Raw genomic sequence first — 12,294 nt, 5'->3', positions numbered from 1 at the left:
CCTTCTGAATCAGGACGTCCCCTCTACCAACGATCTTCCGCAGTACATGGTACTTCTTCTCGATGTGCTTTGACTTCGAGTGGGCCTGAGGCTCCTTAGCTTGGGCGATGGCTCCATTGTTGTCACAGAACAACGGGATGGGTGATGTGTTGGACGGAACAACTCCTAATTCGTGAACGAACTTCTTCATCCACACAACTTCTTTGGCAGCTTCACTTGCGGCAATATACTCGTCTTCGGTTGTGGAGTCTGCCGTGGACCCCTGTTTGCTGCTTTTCCAGCAAACAACACACGATCCTATCGTGAAAACATACCTAGATGTAGAATTTTTATCATCTGGATCCGACTGGAAATCGGCATCAGTATACCCCAGAATTTGCAGTGAACTACCACCGAATACCAGACAAAACTCTTTTGTCCTTTGAAGGTATTTAAGTATGCTCTTCACAGTTGTCCAATGCTCTTGCCCTGGGTTGGCCTGGAACCTGCTTACAACACTCACTGTCAAAGCAATGTTAGTGGGAAAATTAGAGCTGACTTTCAGCCTTGATTAAACCCTAGATCCGGTCCAAACAGTTTGAACCAATCTTGGTTCGAATGGGTCTAGGGTTTGATCCTTAATTAAATCTTTAATTCAGTAAAATAATCTGAAATTAAATACTGATAAAAGAAAATCATGAATCAGTCAATCAGGGCTGAGACAGGCCACCCCAACCGACTTGGTGGCACCCTGGCAACTGAGACCGACCCACTGGCTGTGAACATTCTAAACTAACACGAGTCTCATTAAGTGTCCAGTTTAAGTGTATTACACAGAAACATACCAAGGGAACATGAATCAAATATGCACTTTTATTCATTTACAATAAACTCATAAAGTACATCATTCTGATTGAAGCTAAGTGCATACAAAACTATCTAACATAGGGATGCACTCTCTCTGAAGGAAACCAAAGCTGCCGGCAACCGATTTTAATCATTTAAATTTGTTTGCAAAATATGTTTATATTGAGATATACACATATATATTATGGTTTCAAAATGTTTGCAAAATGTTTTAATTCCTGGGATGCATGTGAGTAGAGAATGCAACACTATTCCTTGCAGCCGAGGGAGAGGTCCTCTCTTCTCGGGCTGTGTTTGATCATTATGGGCTGAGAGGTTAAGTGTAAGACCATTGAGGGTAATGCCTGATGGGCTAATCTTGCATCTGTCCACAGTCCTTGGGTTTTTATTGAAAGGGATTATAGAATCCATCGTATGGACGCCAAAACAGTTGCGGAATGGGTGGGCGAATTTCAAAAATTTTCTACCTGCCTTTCAATTGGGAATCGCATTCCCTAATTTTAGAATCAAGATTCAAGGATCCTACTTGAACCAGAACCGAACCAGATCTGAACCAAAAGTGAAGGGAGTAATTATACCAGATCCAAAGAAAAAATTTCTCCCAAAGTTGGTGTTCACACCCAAAAAAGGAACCAAGATCTGCTCCTGCTGAAGATGACACAGCAACTGTGGAACAGAACCAGCAGGGTGCGTCCTATACACCGAATCCTTCACAAGAATCCTCTGTATGACAATGAGCACCAAACCGAATTAGCCTTTCTAGAAAGATTGATATCAAGAACCTTTCTTGATCTTTCTTTGGCAGAGAAAACAAACTGCAACAGATGGGTGGCGGCTGCAACTAGAGGAAGCTAGAGAAATAGATGGCGAACTGCTTTTCTTTTCTCTAGGGTTTCTGAGATCCTATCTCACAAAACAACAGAAAGTGTTCTGTCTCCCTAGGGTTCAAATTAATGTAATTCGATTAGGGTTTCTCCTAGTTGCTTAATGACTAAGAAAGGTTTTCCTGATCATATCAGGAGTTTCCCCTTATCCAAACCTATATTTGGATTATGACTCTTCTTAATCCTATCTGCAGATTAGTTAAGCTTTTAGGCTCATCCTAATCTCAGATTCTCCCCTTAATAATGACTGATCAAATCAGCTCAGTTCGAAATGGGCTTCAGGCCCAATAAGGTTATGTGCTCAAATGTCTTCCAAACTGCTACCTAGTTGGGCTTCTTTGTATGGCGTGGGACCCAAGCATTGATCTACACACCAGCCACATAGGTTCGGCCCAACCTCTGTTACAAGGCCTGGCCGAATTCGCTGGAAAGCCTAGTGAACCCCTTGAGCCCATCACATGGATCCTATGGGCCCAACACCTACACTAAGTTGTCCCTGGGCCAAGCCATCTTATAAAAACCCAGGGACAGTGGGCAGGTGCAAGATTAGCCCATTAGCTATCATCCCAAATGGCCTTACACTTAACCTCTCAGCCCATAATGATCAAGCACTGCCCGACAAGAGAGGACCTCTCCCTCGGCTACAAGGAACAGTGCTGCACTCTCTACTTACATGGATCCTGGGAATTAAAACCATTTGCAAACATTTTGAAACCATACTTATATATATATATATATCATATATATAAATTTTGTAAAACAAAATTCCAACGATTGAAATCAAGTGCCGGCAGTTTGGTTTCCATCAGAAAGTGCATCCCCGATCATTACCTTTGTACGACAAAGGGGTTGATCCCGTCACTATGATCACCCACTCAGATGAATTCTCAAACTGTACCAACATACCAAGATTTTGACCCCCGCTAAGGATCTTACTGATTGGCATATCAAAGACTGCCCAATCTGACACCTAGTGCAGTACCATAATCGGATCTAGGGGTTAGGTGTAAATTTCTAGTTTTGCCCATCAATCTCCAAGGTCCAGGGCAACACTGGAAATCTGGTCCAGTTCAAGGGTTCAATTAATCCTACACTGCATGTGCCTTGGGTCTCACCCTAGCGGCTGAGACAAGCCACCCCAATACTTGGCAGCACACCAGTGTCAGCCTTGGCAGGATAAATCTCCACAGACTTATCCAACGGCTGTAAACATTCAAAACCAACACAAGTCTCATTAAGTGTCTAGTTTTAAGGTCTTACATAGAAGTATACCACACAACATGAATCAAACATGTACTTCATTTATTTTCATTAAATATCAAAAGTACATTAAAACTGATTGAAGCTAAGGGCATACAAAAACTGTCCAACAACTCCCACTTGCACTTAGGTCCAATCTGGTACAAGCTGTAGTCCTATACTTTCCACGTGTTTCTCAAACACCTTCTATGTGAGTGGCTTAGTTAATGGGTTTGCCACATTACCCGCTGATGCTACCTTCTGAATCAGGACGTCCCCTCTACCAACGATCTCCCGCAGTACATGGTACTTCTTCTCGATGTGCTTTGACTTCGAGTGGGCCCGAGGCTCCTTAGCTTGGGCGATGGCTCCATTGTTGTCACACAACAACAGGATGGGTAATGTGCTGGATGGAACCACTCCTAATTCGTGAACGAACTTCTTTAACAACACAGCTTCTTTGGCAGCTTCACTTGCAGCAATATACTCGTCTTCGGTTGTGGAGTTTGCCATGGACCCCTGTTTGCTGCTTTTCCAGCAAATAGCACACGATCCTATCGTGAAAACATACCCAGATGTAGACTTTCTATCATCTGGATCCGACTGGAAATCGACATCAGTATACCCCAGAATTTGCAGTGAACTTCCATCGAATACCAGACAAAACTCTTTTGTCCTTCGAAGGTATTTAAGTATGTTCTTCATAGTTGTCCAATGCTCCTGCCCTGGGTTGGCCTGGAACCTGCTTACAACACTCACCGCCTGAGCAATGTCAGGGCAAGTGCACAGCATGGCATACATGATGCTCCCTACGGCTGAGGCATAGGGATCGTCTTTCATGCCCTCAATCTCCTCAGAAGTCTTGGGAGACATCTTCTTGGAGAGAGTGACTCCGTGCCTGGAAGGAACATTTCCTTTCTTAGAGTTCTCCATGTTGTACCTTTTGACAATTTTGTCAATGTAAGCAGCCTAGGATAATCCAATTATCCGCTTCGATCTATCTCTATAGAGTCGAAGACCCAGTATATAGGAAGCATCTCCAAGATTTTTCATGGAGAACTGCTGCAAAATCCATACCTTGACCGAAGTCAACATTCCTACATTCCCAATGAGTAGGATATCATCCACATATAACACCAAAAATGTGACCTTATCCCCACTGGACTTCTTGTAAACACAAGGCTCATCTGGATTCTGCTCAAAGTTAAACGATTTGACGGCAGAGTCAAAACGGATGTTCCAACTCCTATAAGCCTGCTTAAGTCCATATATGGATCTATTAAGTTTACATACCATGTGTTCCTGACGAGCAGCAACAAAGCCTTGCGGCTGCTGCATGTAGATATCTTCACTAAGATCTCCATTCAGGAACGCAGTTTTGACATCCATTTGCCAAATCTCATAGTCATGGTATGCTGCTACAGCTAGCAGGATCCTAATGGATTTAAGCATGGCCACGGGTGAAAAGGTTTCCTCATAGTCGATACTTTCTTTCTGAGTATACCCTTTTGCCACCAAATGAGCTTTGTAGGTCTCAATCCTGCCATCGAGGCCCTTCTTCCCCTTATAAATTCATTTGCAACCAATTGCTTTTACCTTGGAGGGCGGATCTTCTAGAGTCCAGACTTCATTGGCCTCCATTGAGTCCAACTCAGCTCTCATGGCCTCCACCCACTTTGTGTGGGTAATGCCATAGGCACATGGGACTTACCTTGTCACGAGTCCTTTTCTTGGGGATTTCGACCGACGTAGTTTCGGTTAGATTAGTTTCTAGAGAAGAATGTAGAACATAGAGACCGTTCTCCAGTTCCCCGCTTGCGATGAATTTGTTGTTCCTTTTGATAGTAATCATATTACTAAAAGAGACAGTATATCCATCAACACACAGTTTAGAAACAAAAATCAAATTTTTTCTTAGATTTTGAACATAAAGTCAATCTTTCAGTACAATAATCCTTTCTCTAAAATTTAATTCAACGGTTCCTATTGCCATAGCTGCAACACTTGCAGAAGTCCCCAAGTATAGTGTCACTTCTCCTTCACTCAGCCTTCTGCTTACTTTGAACCCCTGTAGTGAATTACACGCATGAGTTAAAGCCCCGGAGTCAACACACCAGGACACAAAAGTTACTAATAAATTAGTTTCCATGACACAATTTTCGAAAGTACCTTTCTTAGATTCCAGGTAGGCAGGGCAATTCCTTTTCCAATGGCCGGCCTACTTGCAGAAGTGACAGGCATTGAATGCCTTGTCTTTCTTTTATTTCTTAGATTTGGTGGTTTTCTTCTGAGGCTTTCTCTTTGCTTTTCTCTTCTTGCTAGATTTTCCAGTTTCAACAAGCATGGCTATTAGCTCATCCTTCCTTATTAGTTCCTCATCTCTTTGCAACATATTGCTGAGCTCTTGGACGCTGACATTCAGCTTGTTCATATTGTAATTCATAGTGCACAGGTTAAAGGATGGAGGCAGAGAATTGAGAATAGCATCGATCTATGTGACTAGATCTAGCCCGGAACCAAGGGCCTCCAGCTTGTTTGTGTAGCCCATCATCTGAACACAATGGTCATGCACTTGCTGCCCCTTAGTCATCTGCGTGGTCATGAACTGTTTCAACACCTTTTGTCGAGTAGAATGATTCTGTTCTTCGTATATAGTCTTTAGACTATCCAATATGTCTTTGGCGAGTTCAATCTGATCGAATTACCTCTGTATCGGATTGTCCAAAGAGGCTATGATATAGCAACGGGCCAGGGAGATTTTATCCTCCCATTCTTGGTATTCTCTCATTCGGACCTCAGAAGCCCTGTCCCCCGGATGATCCGGAGCAGGACTTTTAGCCACCTTATCCAGTTTTTCTAAAGCTAGGACCAGCATAAGGTTTTTGTACCAGTCGACATAATTGGGTCCCTTAAGCTTGTTGTCGTCAAGCAGCTTAGCAAATTGTCCGTTTTCCATTTTCTGGTAAAATAGCAAAACGTTAGTCCACAACCTTTAGTTTGATTCATGTTACCTACATAGATATGGCTTTTAATCTATGTTCCATTTCCATTTGTTTATCTCTGAGATTTTCCTCCTTTCTCAGTGACGGAGCCGGCGAGATGTCTCTGGAAATGTGGGAAATCACATAGGGCGCATGGAGCCAACTGTTTCAATTGCATAACCCCACCACCTTTCTACGACGGATCACATCCACTCATCGTATGAGTTTCCCTTTGGCCTCTGTCAGACAAGGTTCAGAGCCATTTTCAGGTAAACCTTTCTGTCCAGTGAGTGCTTACCTATCATATTCAGGTTACGCCAAGGTACCGTGAGAGAGTTCCCATTTTCTGGTGAAGCCCCTCCCACATCGGCCTATGACTCCCCTATCATCTTATGAAACACTCTGACAGATCCAACAGCAAATGGATAGCCCAATTTTATGGTGTGTTTCCTCATTTCTGAAGGACCCATCATCGTGCTAATGATGGAAGGCCTTTAGAGAGTCCATCATATGGATCTACTTATCACATGCACTCATATTACCGGAGGGAACAAAATTACGCCCTAGTTCTAATTTAGGTCAAATCAAAGTGGCTCCCACTAACTTTGATAAAGTCAGATTTGTGGTGGGCCTAAATCAGCTAGGGTTTCCACACGCTTCCCTTTTTAGGGTTGTGGGGCCCACCAAGCAAGGAGGGGTCATCCAATGACCTTAAGGGACACCATGGCAATGATGTGCATTCAGCTATGGTGTGCGCAAGAGCCACTAATGAGTCATCAAGGGCCAAGTGCTTATGGCCCATGGTCGCAGTACATCAAACATCCACACATCACATGATATGGAGGAATTGATCCAATCAATCACTAGCTGTAAAGCCCATTAATCAGCCCAACAAAAACACAATAATAACAATTAATATCATCTAGGTATATGGGCTGAATAGTAGTTAGCAGTTCGACCCATATAGCTTTTCTCAAAAAATGGGCTTTTGCAGTTTTAACCTTTTAAAACTGGGCTTTACAGGTTGGGCCTAATTAATCCCTGCAATTGAACATCAGATTTGGGCCTGATAGTGTGAGAAAATTGGACTGAAAATAGTCCCATTTCGAACCCTAGATTCGGTCCAAACAGATTTGGTTCAATCTGGTCCGAGATGGTCCGAAATTGATTTTCAATTCAAGAATTAATTAAGGAAAGATCTGAAATTAATATTTATGATTTTAGACAATCATAAATCAGATATGGACTGTTCGCACCACCTGCAAAATAGAGGTTAGTCACTAGGGTTGCAGTTTCATAAACTACAAAATGCAGAATGCGATCCCTCCATCTGCGAATCTCCAGCACTGTCGTCTTCTTCAATCAAGAAAATAAAATGAAATAGAAATCCTATTTCTATTAATTAATTACATCATTGATTGAATCCTATACATTCAGTCTAGAAAAAAAATAATTATTTTACAGACCGAATTGAATAGAAATTACAAAAGGAATGCGCAGACAATCTGCGCCAACTCTACACCTTGACCTCCAGGTGCGAACGGTCCATTAAATCAAGAAATAAATCAAGAACCATTCTAAATAAATTTCAGATTTAAATAAAATTAATTTCAGATCAATAGCCCTCAACAAGAAACAGTTTCTTGAAAGGGATGGTAGAATCCATCGTATGGACGCCAAAATAGTTGCGAAATGGGTGGGCGAATTTCAAAAATTTTCTACCTGCCTTTCAACTGGGAATCGCATTCCCTAATTTTAGAATTAAGATTCAAGGATCCTACTTGAACTAGAACCGAACTAGATCTGAACCAAAAGTGAAGGGAGTAATTTTACCAGATCCAGAGAAAAAATTTCTCCCAAAGTTGGTGTTCACGCCCAAAGAAGGAACCAAGATCTGCTCTTGTTGAAGATGACACAACAACTGTGGAACAGAACCAGCAGGGTGCGTCCTACACACCAAATCCTTCACAAGAATCCTCTGGATGACAATGAACACCAAACCGAATCAGCCTTTTAAGAAAGACTGATATCAAGAACCTTTCATGATCTTTCTCTGGAAGAGAAAACGAACTACAACAGATGGGTGGCGGCTACGACTAGAGGAAGCTAGAGAAATAGATGGCGAACTGCTTTTCGTTTCTCTAGGGTTTCTGAGATCCTATCTCACAAAACTGCAGAAAGTGTTCTGTCTTCCTAGGGTTCGAATTCATGTAATTCGATTAGGGTTTCTTCTAGTTGCTTAATGATTAAGAAATGTTTTCCTGATCATATTAGGAGTTGCCCCTTATCCAAATCTGTATTTGGATTAGGACTCTTCTTAATCCTATCTGCAGATTAGATAAGCTTTTAGGCTCATCCTAATCTCAGATTCGCCCCTTAATAATGACTGATCAAATCAGCCTAGTTCGAAATGGGCTTCAGGCCCAATAAGGTTATGTGCTCAAAAGTCTTCCAAACTGCTACCTAGTTGGGCTTCTTTGTATGGCGTGGGACCCAAGCATTGAACTGCACACCAGCCACATGGGTTCGGCCCAGCCTCTATTACAAGGCCTGGCCGAATTCACTGGAAAGCCAAGTGAACCCCTTGAGCCCATCACATGGACCCTATGGGCCTAACACCTACACTAAGTGGTCCCTCGGCCAAGTCATCTTATAAAAACCCAAGGACTATGGGCAGGTGCAAGATTAGCCCATCAGGTATCATCCCAAATGGCCTTACATTTAACCTCTCAGCTCAAAATGATCAAGCACTGCCCGACAAGAGAGGACCTCTCCCTCGGCTGCAAGGAACAGTGTTGCACTCTCTACTTACAAGGATCCCGGGAATTAAAACCATTTGCAAACATTTTGAAACCATACTTAAATATATATCATATATATAAATTTTGCAAAACAAAATTCCAACGATTGAAATCAACTGCCGGTAGTTTGGTTTCCATTAGAGAGTGCATACCCGATCATTACCTTTGTCCGACAAAGGGGCTGATCCCGTCACTATGATCACCCACTCAGATGAATTCTCAGACTGTCCCAACATACCCAGATTTTGACCCCCGCTAAGGATCTCACTGATTGGCATATTAAAGACATCCCAATCCGACACCTAGTGCAGTACCATAATCGGGTCTAGGGGTCAGGTGTACATTTCTAGTTTTGCCCATCAATCTCCAAGGTCCAGGGCAATACTGGAAATCTGGTACAGTTCAAGGGTTCAATTAATCCTACACTGCATGTGCCTTGGGTCTCACCCTGGTGGCTGAGACAAGCCACCCCAATACTTGGCAGCACACCAGTGTCAGTCTTGGTGGGATAAATCTCCCTAGACTTATCCAACAGCTGTGAACATTCAAAACGAACACAAGTTTCATTAAGTGTCCAGTTTTAGGGCTGATCTTTATCTGCAGATAAGATAAGGGATTATCCTTATCTCTTAAAGAGAGTCCAAATCCAAATACAAGATTTGGATTAGGAAACTCCTAATGGGATTAGGAGAATCTCTCTTTAAGGTTATAAATAGAGGAGAAGGACGAACTCCTGTTCCCCCATTAGATTACAGATTCAAGAGAGAAGACAACACCAGTTGGACTGATGCCATTTTCTGCTCTTGCCTTTTCCTATTGCTGTTGCCATTGCCAGTTCAATCTCCACCTGTAGAAGCAATCAAGAAAGGTTCTTGATATCAGTTTTTGGAGAAAAACTGATCTGATGTCGTGCTCACTCACCCTCCATCAGATTTTTGGTGAAGAATCAGGTTCTTGCTAAAGAACCATCCTACTGATTCTGCTTCACCCTTCGCTGTGTCATCTTCAATGGGAGGAGACTTTGGTGATCTCCTTGGGCGTAAACACCTTCATTGGGAGTTACTACTACTTTGTATCAGGTATTTTCCTCTCCTACCTTTTGGTTTCAGATCTGGTCTGGTTTAGGGTTCAACCATGTGATTCCCACATGGGAGAGAGAGAAATGTTTGAAATTTTGCCGAACCTACCTGCAGTGTTCGGCCATTCATATGATGAATATCTCATCTCTTCAATGGTATCAAAGCCAGGTTTAAATCTTGAACCAAAAGTGATCAGATCTAAAACTGCGCAAATAGGCTGAAGGCGTTCTACCCTATTTGCGCAGATAAGAGATTTTCTGGGAAATCGGTTCCCAGATTAAGGGCTATTGATCTTAAATTGTGTTTTATAAATCTAAAATATATTTAGAATAGTTCTTTATATTTTTCTTGATTTATGGGTTGTTCGTACAGTGGAGATCGTAATCTTGATTGGCGCAAGAAATCTGTGCTTTGCAGTTCTTTTACATTTTGGTATGTAATTATTTTTTTTTTATTTTCTAGAGTGAATGTATAAGAATTCGAATTGATGTAATATTAATAGAAAATTAGGGTTTTTGTATTTTATTTCAATCAAGATCGAAGCTAATTGCGTTGAAGAAAGGATTTTCACGGATTAGGGTTCGCCCATCTGCGATTTGTAGTTTGAGAAACTGCAAGCTGCGAACTAACCTTTGTTTTGCAGGGTAGCAGGTCTGCGAACAGCCCTAGTACTGATTTTTGATTGTCTTTTATCAGTAATTTAATTTGAGATCATAATATTGAATTAATTCTTGAATTAAAAATCAAACCCTAGACCCATTCGAACCAGATTGGACCAAACTGGTTGGACCGAATCTGTGGTTCGATGGGGGCTATTCTCAGCCCTAATTTTTCACACTTGGGTTATGGGATTGATAGTTAATTGCAAGATCTAATTCAGCCGACACCTGTAAAACCTAGTTTTAAAGTGTTAAAACTGCTTTAGCCCATTAATTGCATGAAAGCTATATGGGTTGAACTGCTCTTTGATATTCGGCCCATATACCTAGATAATATTAATCAGTAATATTATGGATGATTATGGGCTTTAATAATGGGTTTTATAGATATTAATTGATTGGATCAATTTTAACCCTACATGTGATGTATGGATGTGTGATGTGCAACGTTCATGGGCCATAAGTGCTTGGCCCATGTTGATACGAGAGTGGCTCTTGCGCACACCATGGCTGAATGCACATCATTGCCATGGTGTTCTTAAGATCATTGGATGATCTCCCTTCGTGGTGGGCCTCACACCTACCCAAGAGGAATCGTGTGGAACCCTAGCCGTTTATGGCCCGTCGAAATTTGGCTTTATGAAAGTCGGTGGGAGCCACTTTGGTTTGACCTAAATTAAACTAGGGCGTAATAATTATGTTCCGTCCTGAAATATGGGTGCAAGTGATAGAGAGATTCATATGATGAACTCTCTGAAGGGATGAGAGATCCATCGTATGTACGCCCAAATCTTTCGGAATAAAGGGGGCGAATTTCAAAAAATTTTTCTCTCCCTTCAACTGAGAATCACATTCCCTATTTAGAAAATCATATTTTCAAGGATCATTCTTGAACCATAAACTAAATCAGATCTGAACCAAAAGGAGTAGGAGATGATTATACCTGATACGGAGAAACAGTATCCCCCAACGAAGGTGTTCACGCCCAAGGAAGGATCCAAAGACTGCTCCCACTGAAGATGGCGTAGTGCAGGATGGAGCAGAATTAGCAGTATTCTTCTCCAAGAATTCTGTCCTTCACAAGAAATAGCAGGATGGCACGTGAGCACAGCTTCCTATCAATTCTTTCTCAAAGAATTGATGTCAAGATCGAATCTTGACTTCTCCCACAACTAGAGATCGAACTGGGAAACAGGGCGGTAAGAACAAGGAGGCGGCAAGAAAGAATTCTACAGGGTTGCTTAATTCTTTCTTCTGTGTTTTTCAGCACTAAAGAGGATGCGAATATCTCATTCATCTAAAGGCTGCCGCCTCTTCCTTCTTTTTGTTAACCTAAAAGATCAGCTCGTAATCCAATTAGGAGCTGCTTATCCAAATCATATTTGGATCAGCCCTCTCTTTAGGTGATAAGGATAAACCCTTATCTTATCTGCAGATTAGATTAACTTTCTCCTAATCTAATTAGGAGGTTTCTAGATCTGAATCACATTCAGATCTAGACTCTCTGAGTGGATAGGGTCAAGACCTTATCCTATTTTCTAATCCATCTCAGAATTCGTCCCATAATTAACTAATTAAATAGCCCAGTTCGAAATGGGCTTTAGGCCCATTAAGCTTATGTGCTCACTTAACCATCCTAACAGCTGCCCAGTTGGGATTCCTTGTATGGCGTGGGACCCAAGCATTGATCTACACATCAGCCACATGGATTTGACCCAGCCTTTGTTACAAGGCCTAGCTGAATACACTACTATGAACAGTGCACCCCCTGAAACCCATCAAATGGGCTCTATGGGCCCAACACT

This window comes from Nelumbo nucifera, chromosome 7 (genome assembly GCF_055504915.1).
Source record: "Nelumbo nucifera cultivar China Antique chromosome 7, China Antique-T2T, whole genome shotgun sequence".
Lineage (NCBI taxonomy): Eukaryota > Viridiplantae > Streptophyta > Magnoliopsida > Proteales > Nelumbonaceae > Nelumbo > Nelumbo nucifera.
The sequence above is the reverse complement of the archived record's forward strand: the minus strand, read 5'-3'. Positions refer to the sequence as shown.